We start from the raw sequence: 5073 nt of genomic DNA on the forward strand, positions 1-5073 counted from the left end.
TTTAAGTGTTTTATGTGTAGTGTACGACATGTAGGTATATTTACTAAAAAGAATGAAGGTAGTTTAGGATTTTTCAGTTCTTATAGAGGCATTTGTTGCATTTTAAGATCATTTGTAGTGTCTTTTGTCGAGAAAGTAAAATTGGACTTGTCCAATGCGGTAGGGGCATTTTTGTAATTGTAAGAGTAGAAATCTTTGTCTTAGTCAACTTCTGACTTAATTTGTGTGGTTAGGATTTATTGTCTCTTTCTCATCTAATGGCTAGAATTAAATATTGCACCAACTCCTAAAAATCATACTAACCACCCCTCATAATATAGGACATGTAAAAATAAACAATTTCTAGACGTACAAAATTACCATAATACTCCTATGACAGAGAAAATAAACTATACATACATAAATCATGTCTTAATCAAAATAAACTCCTATTGATCACTTAAATTCTAAAACACACATAATAAACAAAATTATGAATTATTTCATCATCGGATTAATTTAAATTACCAAGCCTTTTTGGGCGGTACTAAAATTGACTTGATGATGACATAATTTATAATTGAAAATTCAGAGCATTATATTGAGAATACAAGTGATTACTTTTTTCTCTAGGTTCAGGACCATTTTCTTGGAATTCTAAGAAGTAAGAAGTTGTTGCTCAATCTACCGCAGAAGCCGAGTATATTGCAACAAATTTTGCAGCAAACCAAACAAACTGGATCAAAAAATTACTGAGTTTTGGGACTAGAACAACAAGGTCCTACTATGGTTTTCTAGGACAACAAATCAAAAATTGCGATTGTACAAAAAATCCAGTCTAACATGAAGGAACAAAGCATATTAAAATCAAATTTTCATTTATAAGGGAAGTTAAAAAAAAAAGGAAATCAAGTTGGTTTATTGCAAGCCAGAAGTTTAACATGTTAATATCTTGACAAAAGTTTTACATCATGCCAGATTTGAATAACTAAAGAAGTTGATAGGAATTTGTAAGAAAAGTCTCAAGGAGGAGTGTTAGAGTTGGTGAGTCTTCTTTCTAGAGGATTAATGAAATCAAAGAGTCAAAAAGCCAAAGAGTTTTACTTAAAAAAAAGTATTTTATTAATTACTCACTTATTGTCCTTTTAATTCATGAATTTGAAAAGGTCATTTGGACTGGCGTATATCCGCTAAGTTTATGTGTTTTGTAATATAATGTGAGATTCCAAAATTCCTTCTTCTATTCTTACTTTCCGTTTCTTGAATGTTTACTGTTTATACACTTTAGTTTCCTAATTTAGCAAATATATTTGATATTGATTTGGCTTTTGCTTAACTTAGTCTCTAGCTCAATCCCATTGAGCATTCAATTAAAAAGTGTCTCATTTCGACTAAAATGGAATACAAAATACAATATCCAAGTTAAAATATGAAGGAAAAAATAGTAAAAATACTTTGACATTATAGCTTAAGTGTTCCAACAAAGAATTATAAATATATATATATATCTATATATATATATATATATATATATATATATATACACACACACACATAGACAGAGAAGGAAAATATTACCTATTTAATTTGTTTGCTGCTGATGGTTTTAACTGAATTGTTATTAACAGACTGTATAAATAAATTCGAATGTTAAATTCATTTATAAATAAATTTTTAATGTTTGGAATAAATTTGAAAATTGAAAATTAAAAATTAAAAATTCATTTGCTTTTATTCCTAAAATACCCTTAGGATAACAATTTTAGAAGGTTAAAAGGATTCATAATTTTATCATAAAGTTTTAGATTGTTTAAATTTATAGAATTGATTTGGAAATTTCATATTTTTTGGTAGAATTTACTTTGTTACATTTAATTCCTAAAATTGAATTCTTTTATGTTTTTTCCATACCAAATAAAAAAATTTATATTTATAAATGAATTCCACAAGCATTCAAACAAAAGGTAAGTGTATATACCCAACGGAGTCAAGTCTTTCATTGTTATCAAATCCTAAAATCATTTCTAAAACACGCAATCCTATGGAATACTTCTCTGACTTGTTGCTCTAGTGAATCCAAACCGCTCTTAAAAGCATCAGAAACCAATGCTAGCTCTTTTACACCCTCCTCTACTTGATTCTTGTGTTCCTCTGTGATTGGAAACTGATCATCAGGAAGATCAATCAACTCTGTCAATTGACGCGCGCATTTCTGAATTTTATAAATTTCCTTCAGCGACCCTGTATTGGAGTTTGGGCGATTTCTTCTCCTGGTCTCCTCTACGATCCTCTCATGAAGTAAGAGAAGAGGAAAACCGCAAGATAAATGGCGAGGGAAAGACAAATGAATGTTAAGGCCCTTGTCTTGGTTAGGAATTGCAGTAACAAGAGTCCACAAAACAAACATTAGCACAGAGCTGATTGTATAAATGGTGAGTGCAAGTCCATTCGTAGACATAATCTCATTTAGACGAGGTTGGATTAAATTGTTTGCCATCAACTGAATTTGTCTAGCTGCAGAAGCAGATGGAGAAACAGTCAATGAAAGAGAACGATGATGGGGATGACGATAATTCTTGCTGCTTTGGTTATTCCGTCCAAAAGATGGAGGAGGATTCCGATATGAAATAACAGAATCAGAATCTTTCTCTTCAGACATTGCCAATTCTAAATCCATCAATGCTTTTCTTGCTCGACGAAATTGGCCCTTGCCGATTACTCTTTGCCGAGAATCTAAAGCACACAAAACAATCTCCAAATGCTTTTGCCATAAATGGACTTTGTCAATCCCAGAACGAGTTGCATTACAAACATCCAATGCCTTGAGACTCCTTTCAAAATATTCACCAACCAAATGATCTAACGGTGGCCTTGAGATTTGTGTTTTGTTCTTCAACAAGATTACTTTAAATTCTTCTTGGAAATATATGAAAGAATCCAAAAGTTTCCTTATCCAATCAACAGAGATTAATTCATCTGCGCTTGCACCTGACAGGTCATGAAGCCGATCTACAATCTGTTTTTGAAATGATTCAAGTTCTGTATCAGAGAAATTGTATTCATGGATGGCCTCCATAGATTGACTATGTTCGCGCCTCGGACTAAATATTGAACGACCGAAAGAGCGAAAGGGTGACGGTGAGAGAAAAGGTGCTGGTGATGAGGAATCCTGACCTTCGGTTGAGGGCATTGTTACAAGAAACAAATATTATCTCCCAAGAATATTGACGATATAAAACAGAATCAAATTTAAGCACAAATCTCATCAATGCAAATCTCTAAATGAGGAAAGCTTTGAAAGCCATTGCTTACAGCCCCATAACTTATCTCAAGAACTATACATCTTCAACATTGGTTAAGGAAACTCAAGAAAAGATATGAAAACAATTATGTCCCAAAAGATTATAGGATGCAAAGAAATTTCACACAATAATAATAATAATAATAATAATAATAAGGAGAAGAAGAAGGAGAAGAAGAAGAAGAAGAAATTTCACGATCGATACGAAAATGTCCCAGGAAAGCTATTCGCAATCAAATCAAAGAGAGGTAGTTAGTTATGGTTTCTAAATAGATAAAGATGTGTAATCACATTTATTGAGATAATTATGCAAGATATTATAATACAAGGGGATGGAAACGAGGTGTGATTTTCAAGTACATCAAAGGCTTAATTACGCAATTATAAATGAATATGGTAGTAAAATTACTGCCAATGATGTATGTGGATATATGTTTCCAGACACGTGTTATCCATTTTTTTTAATAAGTTTGGTCGTGGGTACCTCTACCCAATACTAGGTTGAGGAATAAGTTAGGTTTAGTGAGTTGTGGACCGATTAAATTGAATTTTAAAATAAATAAATAAAAACAAACGAACCATAGTTGATATTGAAACTGAATCAATTTGAATTAAACCATCTCGGTTCATTTTGTTTGACCAATTTTATCAAATCACGTCGGTATTAAGTCTAACAAATTATTTTTACAAAATAGAGATGAACTAAAAAAATGTTCATTTAGACCATTTAAACTAAGAATGGAAAGACGATTATATCCAATCACAACCTCGTCAAGTTTCTAATCGGGGGGCTCCATCACGTTAGCAAATAAGAGGAGTGGATGTTCTGTTAATATAGTCTCTTTAGGCTTCCCGTCTCTTGCTTCTAAAGAGCTATTTGATGGGAAAGATTTGGCCTTCATGACCTGACCTGACACCACAAGGAGTCTGGCCGTGCCATGAAATGAAGAAAGTAGGTGACTGACATTAGTGCTTCTCTCCGAATGAAAACAATCGAAAAAAGTATGTTTGAACGGCGTCATAGGAAAGGAATGGATCTGCATCAACAAGGCTGCTTTCCCTGCTCACTATTCTCGGAGCGGGATATTATCTCTATCTATTCATTCCCGGGCATTCTTCTATATGTCACCCTTAAAAGTAGGGAGGGCTCTTCATCCGATTAGCCTAGCAGAAAAATTCTCGATTGGGAGCTAGGAGATATGCACGCTATCTGATGGATAGAATTACACCAGCTTCGTCGGGTCAGTAGATATGCCCAGCATAGCATCTATTTTGACTAGAAATGTTGAAGGCGGGATGAGATATCTCTCTCTCCTGCACTAGTTAATCATATGCCATCGGATTCGCTCCTAATCATAATGAGGTGGAATTGTTCATCTTCTAGCTTCCTCTGCTTCCGGTGGTGGGACAACCATTGATGCGGACAAAGGCTAGGTAATGTCTCTCCAACTAGCTCTACCCCGGTCACTGGGTCAATAATCGGCCCGGTGGTTCTTCAACTGAAACCAGAATAGATCTTGGGCGAGGTGGTGGTAGGGAAGCTTATGATACTAGTATCGAAACCATAAGGGGCGTTTACGCTGGGACTGAAGCTTTGATACTCGTGCCTACGCAGCCTTTGTTCGCATCCATCTCTCATCGATTCCCCTATGGAAGAAAGAAGAACATTCATTGGTTGGACCTTTATGCTACCAGCCTCTGCTATTGAAGCTCTTTCTATACCATCCAAGTTATAGGATCATTAGTCTCACCCACAAAGGCATACATAGAAGGCAGTATCTCACCCGGTGCTT

At 34.4% G+C, this 5073-nt stretch overlaps 1 non-coding gene across 1 annotated transcript; it reads right to left on the reverse strand.

Moving 5' to 3' along the window:
• Window positions 1-1887: 1887 nt before the first annotated feature.
• On the reverse strand, window positions 1888-3538 carry LOC105648996 (protein ROH1D). The gene has a single exon (XR_016322544.1). It is a non-coding gene; the product is annotated as a protein ROH1D (transcript).
• Window positions 3539-5073: the final 1535 nt, after the last annotated feature.

Source organism: Jatropha curcas, chromosome 1 (genome assembly GCF_041381405.1).
Source record: "Jatropha curcas cultivar XTBG-Jc1 chromosome 1, XTBG_Jcur_1.0, whole genome shotgun sequence".
NCBI lineage: Eukaryota > Viridiplantae > Streptophyta > Magnoliopsida > Malpighiales > Euphorbiaceae > Jatropha > Jatropha curcas.